A 12,057-nucleotide genomic window follows, 5' to 3' on the forward strand; every position below is an offset into this window, starting at 1 on the left:
AAGAGGAATGTTCTTTAGTCTCGATTTGAATATCGGTAGGGTGTCTGCATCTCGAATGGAGGCAGGGAGATTGTTCCAGAGGAGGGGGGCTCGGTAGCTAAAGGCTCTGCCTCCTACTGTGGTTTTTGATATTCTTGGAATTACAAGGAGGCCAGCACTCTGGGAACGGAGCGGTCTTGGAGGGCAGTAGGGGACAACTAATTCCTTAAGGTAGTTTGGAGCCAGGTCATTTAGGGCTTTGTATGTTAGCAGGAGTACTTTTGAAATCAATTCTACTTTTGACAGGGAGCCAATGCAGAGAGGCAAGTACAGGTGAGATGTGCTCATATTTTTTATTTCTGGTGAGTGTACGGGCAGCAGCGTTCTGTATAAGTTGGAGGCTCTTTATTGAGTTGATGCTGCATCCGGACAGGAGAGCATTGCAGTAATCTAGTCAGGAAGTAATAAATGCGTGGATTAGTTTTCTGCATCTTGGAGGGATAGGACTTTTCTAATTTTGGCAATATTGCGTAAATGGAAAAATTATGTCTTTGAGATCTGTTTTATGTGTGAGTCAAGTAGAAGGTCTTGGTTGATAGTTACCCCAAGGTTTTTGATGCTAGTATTGGGTGTTGGGATGCCATCGAGTGTGGATAGATGGCTAGATAGTGTCATTCTCAATTGATCGGGGCCTACAAGCATAACCTCAGTTTTATCAGAGTTGAGGAGCAGGAAGTTGTTAGCCATCCAAGATTTTACATCTTGCAGGCAAGTTTCTATCTTGGGTAAATGTGCAATTTCATCAGGTTTCATGGATAGGTAGAGTTGGGTGTCATCAGCCATAGCAGTGGAAGTTAATGCCATGGTTCCTTATGACAGCACCTAAGGGTAGCATGTAAAGGGAAAAGAGCAGTGGTCCGAGGACAGAGCCTTGGGGAACACCGTAGCTTACTCTAGTGTGATTGGATGACTTCTCATGGACCTGAACGAATTGATGGCGATCAGAGAGGTAAGATCTAAACCAGGATAGGGCACAGCCTTTAATGCCAACATGATGTTCAAGTCTCTGTAATAGGATATGGTGGTCTATAGTGTCGAAGGCGGCACTAAGGTCTAGGAGAACTAGTATTGAGCTGCACCCATGGTCGGATGCGATTAGTAGGTCATTCAGGACTTTGACTAAGGTCGTTTCAGTGCTGTGGTGGGCTCTAAAGCCAGATTGGAGGGTTTCTTCGATTTTGTTTTGGTGTAAAAAGGAAGTAAGTTGCTTAGCTACTATTTTTTCAAGTATTTTTGACAAGAAGGGGAGATTGGATATGGGTCTATAGTTAGCTAGATTATCAGGATCAAGGTTAGTTTTTTTGAGAGATGGTTTGATCACTGCTATTTTGAATGATTTGGGGACGTATCCTGAAATTAGTGAATTATTCATTACATTAAGTAATGTCTCACTTAATAAGGGTAGTGCATGTTTAAGAAGTTTTGTGGGGATAGGGTCTAGTAGGCCACGTCGATGATTTAGATGAGAGGATCAGGGAGTTTAGTTCAGGGAGGTCAATGGGTGCGAAGGATTTCAAGGAGAGCACCAGGTTGAGGGGTGTTGCCATAGCGGGTGTTGCCATAGCCATAGGGGCATTTTGGAAGAGGTGTAAGGTCATAGAGGGGGAGGAGACTATGAATTTGTTCTCTTATTGTTAGAATTTTGTTATTGAAAAAGGTCATGAAATCATTACCACTAAAGCTTATGGGAACAGAATGATCGATTGTATTGTAGTTTTTGTTGGTGAAATGGTGTTAAATAGGAACTTGGGGTTGTTTTTATTATTATCAATCAGTGAAGAGTAGTAAGCCGATTTCGCCTCAGAAAGTACTCGTTTATAGCTTAGAAGACTATCCTTTCATGCCAGGTGGAATACCTCAAATTTGGTGGAGTACCATTTTTTTTTTTGTGCGACTTACAATGTATACACATTTTACATTTACACTGATGGCACACTGCACATCAGGAGCAATTAGGGGTTCAGTGCCTTGCTCAAGGACACTTTGACACGGAATCGAACTAGCAACCTTCTGATTACTAAACGACTTCTTTACCTTCTTTACCTCCTGTACCACGATTTGCTTGAAATAATTTTAGTGAAAATACCTTGCTACCTTCTTACCGTCTATACAACTTGGTCATATTTGCATTTAAATGTGTCTGAAATGTCTTTTGGCAAATCATCAATGTAGTTATCGCTGAAGAGATTTTCCTCTATTACTGCAGAATATGTAAGGCATGGGCTCTCAAACTCAAACTCAAACTCTCCCACACTCAACTGTGGTATCTACAGGACAGTATTGTGACAGGCAAACCAACAGATCAAAGAGTTTGTTCTTGGTGTGATGATAGCTGCTTGCCTTGAAATATTTGTGGAACATTGGGGATTTTAGGGATGAATAAGATGTGGTAAAGATTTTTTCACTAAAGATTCAAGGCAAATATTGTAAATGTGAAGTTGACACATTCAGGGGACACCATGGATCAGCATTAGGGCTGCAGTGCACTTTGAATGCCAGTCTCATGTGTTGTTGTTTCACTTACTGTACTGGACATGACATTAGGGCTGCAGTGCACTTTGAATGCCAGTCTCATGTGTTGTTGTTTCACTTACTGTACTGGACATGACATTAGGGCTGCAGTGCACTTCGAATGCCAGTCTCATGGGTTGTTGTTTCACTTACTGTACTGGACATGACAAGTGTCTGCAAACACTACAGTAGACCACAGAACATTTAGCAAAGAGCTGTCTTAAAGCACATAGCAGCGATTTATATTTTCTGTATTTGTTTGGAATTGCAATGTGTTCACGCACACACACATGTTCACACATACACACTCGCACATGCGCACACACACACACACACGACCACCCTCAGGCTGCCGTCTTGCCTGAGCTGGTGTGGGGTGGCCTACTGCACACCACTCCCTGATTGTTGGGGCGTAGCTTCAGGTCACTCTGTGGAGTCAGTATTGGGCTCTGTGTGTGTTTGTGTGTGTGTGTGGTGTGCGTGTGTGTGTGTGTGTGGTGTGTGTGTGTGTGTGTGTGTGTGTGTGTGTGTGTGTGTGTGTGCGCGTGTGTGTGTGCGTGTGTGTGTGTGCGTGCACGCGTTTGTGTGTGTGTATGTGTATGAGTGCGTGTGTTTGTGTGTGTGTGAGAGTGTGTGTGTGTGTGCGTGTATGTGTGTGTGTGCGTGTGTGTGTGTGTGTGTGTGGTGTGTGTGTGTGTGTGTGTGTGTGTGTGTGTGTGTGTGCGAGTGTGTGCGAGTCTGTGCAAGTGTGTGTATGTGTGAGTGTGTGTAACAGGTCCCAGCTCCCCATGGCCTGTCAGACAGAAGGTTTTTCTCTTTTCTTTTGGCCTTTTGGCTCTGCAAGCTACTGCATTTTCAGTTCTTTCTCTCTATCCCTCTATCTCTCTTTCTCTCTTTCTTTTATCTGTTTCTTTGGCTTTCTCTCTCTTATTTTCTCTCTTACTTATCCCTCGCTCTCTCATTGGCCATCTGTCTTTATTTGGTTCTGTTTATCACTCTCTTTCTGTCTCTCTGTGTCTCTCTTTCCCTCTCTATTTTTCTATCGTTTTCTATCAATCTCTCTTCCGTTCTCTCTCTCTTTTTCCCTCTCTGTCCCTATTTTATAGCTGTTCTGTGATCTTAATGAAACAAATATCCTCTTCCGCACAGGTAATCTCACGTTGATTACTCCGGTAATCACAGCCAATAGCAGAAAACACACACACACACACCTATGCCTTTTTCATCTATTACCGCAGAGTTATTGCAATGCTTCCATTCCCAGGCCTTTATTTGGCCTGTCTCTGGCCGCCTGTAATCTTAATCAGATTGTCAGGGCCCGCCTGGATTAACGACCCAGAAAATGCCCCATCTCGTGTGAAATGTATTTACGAGTAGCGCGGGCTCGGAGGCGTCCACTTAAAGCGCTCCCACTGGGCAGAGTGGCTTTGTGCGCCTGGCTGAGTGACCATTGGATTTCTGTCTGGTGACCACAGTAAGGAGATGATAAAGAGTCTATAAAAGGCTTGTGAGTTATGCTCCTGGCTCCCTCCCTCTCCGCTGCGCTGCGCTGCGCTGCTCGGCGCTTTACCTGTGCGCTTTAACACGTCTCTTTCATGGCCAGGATAAATCCGACGTGCCGCTGGGCAGGACTCTGGTCAGCTGGCTCGCCTCCACAGAAGCTTATTACACCAGTGACTTTTATCAGCTGCTGTGCGTGCCAGGAGTGGCTATGCTGTGCTGCTGCCCTGGGTGATGGGTATATATGTAGTGTCAGGAGTGGCTGTGCTGTGCTGTGCTGGGTGATGGGTATATATGTAGTGTCAGGAGTGGCTAGGTTATTGGTAGTTCTTCCAGTGCTGTGCTCTGCTGTTGCCCTGGGTGATGAATAGTTATTCCAGTGCTGTTCTGTTGCCCTGGGTGATGGGTAGTTCTTCCAGTGCTGTGCTGTTGCCCTGGGTGAAGGGTAGTTATTCCAGTGCTGTGCTGTTACCCTGGGTGATGGGTAGTTCTTCCAGTGCTGTGCTGTTGCCCTGGGTGATGGGTAGTTATTCCAGTGCTGTGCTGTTGCCCTGGGTGATGGGTAGTTATTCCAGTGCTGTGCTGTTGCCCTGGGTGATGGGTAGTTATTCCAGTGCTGTGCTGTTGCCCTGGGTGATGGGTAGTTATTCCAGTGCTGTGCTGTTGCCCTGGGTGATGGGTAGTTATTCCAGTGCTGTGCTGTTGCACTGGGTGATGGGTAGTTATTTCAGTGCTAACAAGCAGGCGGTAAATAACGGATATCACTTACAGCCTCCAGTCGCCACGGAGATGGAGACGAAGCCCAGTGACCCCCTCCAGTGAGTCTGAATAAAGAAAAATGCCACTAGCTGCATGCACACACACACACACAGATATAGACAAACTCACACTCACAGACACACATATCATCATCATCATCATCATCATCATCATCATCATCATCACACATACCTAACCACAGGGACCAGATGGGACCAGATGTCTTTCTCTTTCTTTCTTTCTTTCTTTCTTTCTTTCTTTCTTTCTTTCTTTGTCTTTCTTTGTCTCTCTCTGTGTGTGTAAGATGGCATCTCTGGCTGCAAGTTTTGCTATTTCGGTGACAAATGGCCTCATTGAAGAGGTCGATGTTATCTGACTGCTATCGCCCTCTCCCCTCTCCCCTCTCAGTGAAGCCCCTTGCCAATGAAGAGTGCCACACCAGCACTTTGTTTGTGTGTCTGTGTGTGTGTGTGTGGGGGGGGGGGACTAACCATATGGCAGACCTCACGTGTGTGTGTGTGTGTGTGTGTGTGTGTGTCGGGGGGGACATCCCGTTGGAGCACTGAGCAGTAAGCAGAGTGGTTTTACAGTCGCAGTTTTACTGTATTTAATGCAGCTCGGATTAATGTTCTGCTGCTGTAGCCGTATTTAATGATTTATTTAACATCCATATGTGCCAACTGCGACACGGCTGAAACCCCCACGCAGCTGGGACTATAGGAGGAGGGTCACCTGCCCAGAGGATGGCTTCTCTTTGAAAAGATTCTGTACATATGTTCCGCTCTGAGGGGAGAGAGCACTCCTATGTGTGTGTGTGTGTGTGTGTGTGTGTGTGTGTGTGTGTGTGTGTGTGTGTGTGCGTGTATGTGTATGTGTGTGTGTGTGAGAGCACTCCTACACAGCCTCGATCACAAAGACAGCTGTGAGAAGAAACGAAGATGTTATTGAGTATGTGATAGAGAGCACTCCTATGTGTGTGTGTGTGTGTCTGTGTGTGTGTGTGTGTGTGTGTCTGTGTGTGTGTGTGTGTGTGTGCGTGTATGTGTGTGTGTGTGAGAGCACTCCTACACAGCCTCGGTCACAAAGACAGCTGTGAGAAGAAACGAAGATGTTATTGAGTATGTGATAGAGAGCACTCCTATGTGTGTGTGTGTGTGTGTGCGTGTATGTGTATGTGTGTGTGTGTGTGTGTGTGTGTGTGTGTGTGTGTGTGCGTGTATGTGTGTGTGTGTGAGAGCACTCCTACACAGCCTCGATCACAAAGACAGCTGTGAGAAGAAATCAAGATGTTATTGAGTATGTGATAGACGGTTATTTACACATTGCAAGTTCCAGCAGAGACCAATCAGATCTGTTGAGGGGAAGTTGCATGCACAGACCATACAGCAGTTCATTTCTCTCTCTCCATCTATCTCTCTCTCTCTCTCTCCCTCTCTCTCTCTCTCCCTCTGCACTGTATGTGGAAAAACATTATAACTGACTTTATTTTACTGATCCGGTATGTGATAGTCAACTCAGGGTTTTCTCTTTTTTCCAGTATGCCAGCATATCGTCACATTTGGGGATTTGAGAAAAACATGATTGAAAATCCAGAATCCAATAACCTCCATTCTATGAAATTTATTTTCATTTTATTTTATTTTATATTATTTTTATAAAGAATAAAATATGATTTGGTGCAAAAAACTCAAATTTATGGCCATGTCAGACCTTATTAATTCTTGGTTGACGACATATAAACTCAACACAATGTTTATGACTGACATGTTTACGAGGCTGTGCCTTGAGCTAGAGGTCGTGGTCTTCTCCTTGAGGATTGCCTATGATGAGAAAAGTATGAATTTTTGATGTGCCGCTCCTATAAGTAGCTGAGGAGGGGTCAAGGAGTCTTTAAAACAGCAGTTACAGCCAGCTTAGACACACCCACCCACCCACACACACACACACACACACACACACACACACACACACACACACACACACACACACACACACACACACCGCACAGTCAGCAGATCCGGGCCAGATCCGGGCAAGAGCCACTCTACGCCCCACTGAACCCCCTTCCTTTAGCACTGAACCCCCTTCCTTCAACACTGGACCCCCTTCCATTACAGCAACATCTACTGTAAAAGGTCTTTAGGGGTCTCTCCCTATCTCTCTCTCTCTCTCTCTCTCTCTCTCTCTCTCTCTGTGTGTGTTCATGTGTGTGTGTGTGTGCAGGTGTGTGTGTGTGTGCGGGTGTGTGTGTGTGTGTGTGTGTGTGTGTGTGTGTGTGTGTTCGTGTGTGTGTGTGTCATTAAAGGGCACAGCAATGGGAGTTACAGATAGCAGTAGTTTTCCACTTTCTGTGATAACCTATTTCCTTGAAAGCTTGCATTTGTGTATGCGTGTGTGTGCATTTGTGTGAGCATAAACATTTGATTATATAAGAGGATGTGTTTGTGTTCTTCAGTGTGTATATTTGTGTGTGTGTATGTGTGTGTGTGTGTGTGTGCCATATTTTGGGTTTCACACTGTCTCTAGATTAATGTCAGACCGGATGTTTGTAGTTGTTACTGAACAGGTGTGCATACTTTCTCATTGCAGTAAATATGTATTCTACTGGTACACTCAGTTTCTCACAGAGCAATATTGGAGAGGCTGGCATCACAAACAGATGTATTTGTGACTTGATGAATTGCTCTACATCCAGCATGCTGATATACTCTTTGAACCTTGTGTAATTTTCCTGACGGGTAATCATGGAGTAATTATTCTAATATTTACCCAGACTCCGAGGCGCTGCTCTGAAGCACAACAAGCGAGTAAACAGTTTATTAAGAGTAAGACACCATCAAAAGACACACACACACACATACAGACCCCAGTAGTGTGTGGTGTTTTATTCAGTGACACAGGGGAACGTGTCAGGGCATCAGGCTTCACTGTTAAGACCTTCAAACACCGGCCCGTGAACATGAAACACAAGCACGCGAGCCATTACCAAGCTTTGAAGTCTTTGAAATACTTTTTTGCCATTTGCAAATGATCTGGCTCCAATATGAGCTGTTTTCTTAAATCCAACGCAAGCACGTTTAATTGTTGGAAAGTAAAAGGGTGATGTACGCGTCGGCCTCCTTTTTAAATAGGCTCATTCATGTTTAACACGGGGCAATTCAGGCAACTAACTAGCCATTTCTCCCTCAAGTGAGAGACCCTGAGGCCATATGAATAAACCAACACACGAAGAAGGGAAGGAAAGGAGACAGAAAGAGAAGAAAAGAAATAAACTAACATACAAACACCCACCTGAAGGCCGACTAAGCAGCAGTAGGGACTCAGTAATGTTACAATGAACAATCTCACACCTTCTTGTCTTGCATAACAACTACAAACAACCACACACACACACACACACACACACACACACAAATATACACACTGAAGAACACAAACACAACACCTGTGTCTCCTGGGCTGGCCCTCTCTCTCTCTACCTGTGTTGTATGTCCCCATGTGCTGGCCCTCTCTCTCTCTCTCTACCTGTGTTGTGTGTCCCTGTGTGTGGGCTGGCCCTCTCTCTCTCTACCTGTGTTGTGTGTCCCCGTGTGTGTGCTGGCCCTCTCTCTCTCTCTACCTGTGTTGTGTTTCCCCGTGTGCTGGCCCTCTCTCTCTCTCTACCTGTGTTGTGTGTCCCTGTGTGCTGGCCCTCTCTCTCTCTCTACCTGTGTTGTGTGTCCCTGTGTGTGTGCTGGCCCTCTCTCTCTCTCTCTCTACCTGTGTTGTGTGTCCCCGTGTGTGGGCTGGCCCTCTCTCTCTCTACCTGTGTTGTGTGTCCCCGTGTGTGGGCTGGCCCTCTCTCTCTCTACCTGTGTTGTGTATCCCGTGTGTGGGCTGGCCCTCTCTCTCTCTACCTGTGTTGGTGTGTCCCCGTGTGGTGGCCCTCTCTCTCTCTCTACCTGTGTTGTGTTTTTTGCCTGTGTGTGTGCTGGCCTCTCTCTCTCTCTACTACCTGTGTTGTGTTGTCCCCGTGTGTGGGCTGGCCCTCTCTCTCTCTACCTGTGTTGTGTGTCCCTGTGTGTGGGCTGTCTTTATCGTGGCGAGAGGCAGAGCCATGAGGGGGACGTTTACGAGGCTCCCTGAGTGGCCATGATCCCTGTTGCCCCTCCCTCAGTGAACACTAGAACGCCTCTGATTGGTCGGGGGTGTGTGTGTGGGGGGGGCTCAGTGAAACACTGTAACGCTCCGATTGATCGGGGGTTCGAAGAGGACATAATGGACACCACTGTGATGAAATCATTCTGGCAGCGGGGAGGTTTGAGGAGACCGTGGGGCTGTGGGGGGGGGGGGGGGGGGGGGGGGGGGCGATGGGGCGATGCAGTGGACATTATGAGGAAGCTCAAATTAAACTCAAATGACCATCGATCGCCCAGTTCAGTGTTGTCTATGGACGCTTATGGCCTGCGCTGTGTGGGTTGCTTCGCATGCAGAAAAAAAGAGACGATCACAAAACTGTGGAAACACAGAGTGACATCTGACATTCATGTTGAAATATCCAGTATCGATTAGCATGGACGCAAAGGGCCACTGGTATCTCTTATATCTGTACATCTGACATTCATGTGAAATATCCAGGTATCGATTAGCATGGATGCAAATGGCCACTTATCTCTCACATCGGTACATGCTGAAACTCATGCAGGATGAGAGACTAAACTAGACTAGTCTGTAGTAGAATTGAATTGAATTGAATTGAACTAGACCGCTCTCTAAATGTACAGGATGTTGATTGTAAAGAATGCAGTGCAGTACATTCTTTTGATTCTTGTTGCAATAGTCTGGCTGTTGTAGTTACAGTAAACACGGACCAGATGTATTGCCTTATTTCTCCACTGGCTGACGTATCAATGTATGTGTTCGGGCTGTTGTTTTCAACGAAATATTGATATGTTCTGTGTGTGTGAGAGAGAGAGCCTTGGCGTGTTTGTGTGCATACATGTGTGTTTTGGCCTTTGTGTGTGAGATTGATGTTGTAGTATTATCACTTACCTAAATTATATACGTGTGTGTGTGAATGTGCATGTGTGTGCTTAGGTGCGTCTGTGTCCGTGTCCGTGAATGTGTGCGTCTGTGTGTGTGTCTCTGTCTCTGTGTGTGTGTGTGTGTGTGTGTGTGTGTGTGTGTGTGTGTGTGTGTCTGAGTGTAGTGTTGTGGGCAGTGTGTATTATTATCACATCTTAATAATACATGTGTGTGTGTGTGTGTGTGTGTGTGTGTGTGGCCCTGCTAAAATCCTGCCTGTCCCCAGGGTGGTGATTAGCATCTATCAGCTGTAGCGACTAAGACGAGGATCTTTACAAGCAGGGAGCGCTAATCCTCACAGTGGGGAAAACACTACTCTGCTGCAGAGTCTAAAACCGCCTCTCTCTCTCTCCCTTTCTCTCTCTCTCTCTCCCTCTCTCTCTCTCTCTCTCTCTCTCTCTCTCTCTCTCTATCTCTCCCCCTCTCTCTCTCCCTCTCTCTCTCTCCATTTCTCTCTCTCTCTCTCTCTCTCTCCCTCCCTCTCTCTCTCTATCTCTCCCTCTCCCTCTCTCCCTCTCGCTCTCTATCTCTCCCTCTCTCTCCCTCTCTCTTTCTCTCTCTCTCTCTTTATGTGCTAAATATATGTATAACTCCCCATCATCACTGCATAGAGGGACAGTTAATGGAATGCAGCTCGTGAAAGAAATGGAGAGGTTGCCAGGTGCAACAGACATGTCTTAAAAGCCGTTGACAAAATCCTCCATGTTGTTGTTTTGAAGTCAAGGGTAAATAACCGGACGCCCGACAGACAGAAGCGTGGGAAGACGTAAAACCTTTTCATAATTTGGGTAGAGCCTTTGAGTGAAGGATCCAGCAGCGTTCACTCAGAGTCGTGTGGTGAGCTCAAACACAACAGAGAGCCTGTTCAGTCTGCACTCGCCCACTCAACAACTAGTTCATGATCACCACAACACAGAAAACAAAGTGAAAAAATCAATTGTAAGAAATAATTACCGGCCATATGACTAAAACAAGACTTCCGAATTGGTATTTTCAGTTTCCAATGTGTGCATGCTACAATACAAAGAGCATTATGTTTCGAGTGAAGTGGAAGACACACTGGACACAGATGGCACTGAATCACTTATCCCTCACTGAGGTCTAATCAGGCCTGTGGCTAAACTATCAGTTTACATGAGAGTCTGCCCATCATCAGATGAGAGGGTTCTGGTTAAACAACTCACCCCAGCATGGCAATTAAAGGAGAGGGGTTCTGGTCCTGTAGCTAAATAATCAGTTTACAAAAGAGTCGGTCCATCACCAGATGAGAGGGCTTTGGGTTAAACACTCACTCCAACCTTTAAAGGAGAGGGGGTTCTGGTCCTGTAGCTAAATAATCCGTTTACATGAGAGGCTGTCCAGGATGGGTTTCAGTGTTCTGGGTCTGGTTCTGCCCATCACACCCAGACGAGGAGGTGCCCATTACACCCACACGAGGAGGTGCCCATTACACCCACACGAGGAGGTGCCCATTACACCCACACGAGGAGGTGCCCATCAAAGGGGGGTTGGGGGGCTGGCTGCCTGGAGAGGGGTTTGGCTCTGCCTGTTGGGTCACTGGGTGGGGAATGCCACACAGATGTTGGCATTGGCATGCACTGCTGGGCTTGGCATATTCCTCTGGCTCCAGCTGCTTCAGCTGGCAGTGCCAAGGCTGTGGTTGAGTCATTCGGGGAGTGGGCCCAGCATATCGCCAATGTGGTGCCGCCGCCGATGTTTATCCGCCCGTGAACCTGCTGACAGCGTGCAGAAAGGCTGACCCTGGCTGCTGGGACAGGGGGAGGACTAGTGCTGGAGCTCTGTGAACTCAAGACTATGCACTGGGTGAGCTGGTTGGGTTTAGTAAGACTCTATTTGGCAGGCATTTGGTGAATTTTAGATGATTTACCTAGTGTTTGTAGCAGGCTAAAAAGGGCTATCAATATATACGGCTGCCTAATCAATCAGCACAGATTAGGGCCAGAATGAGGCCAAATTAGGGGTAGGTCCCTTTCAGACTCAGCGGTTACAGGGACGATGCTCTTTAAAAAAGCCTCCTTTAACTTTAACTGGCTGGGGCTGTGGATGAAAGTGGCCTGATGCTGCCCTAATGATGTGGGCCAGTGTCCAGCACTCCTCTGATGGTGAGGACCAGGATGATGTGGGCCAGTGTCCAGCACTCCTCTGATGGTGAGGACCAGGATG

Source organism: Clupea harengus, chromosome 8, assembly GCF_900700415.2.
Source record: "Clupea harengus chromosome 8, Ch_v2.0.2, whole genome shotgun sequence".
Classification (NCBI taxonomy): domain Eukaryota; kingdom Metazoa; phylum Chordata; class Actinopteri; order Clupeiformes; family Clupeidae; genus Clupea; species Clupea harengus.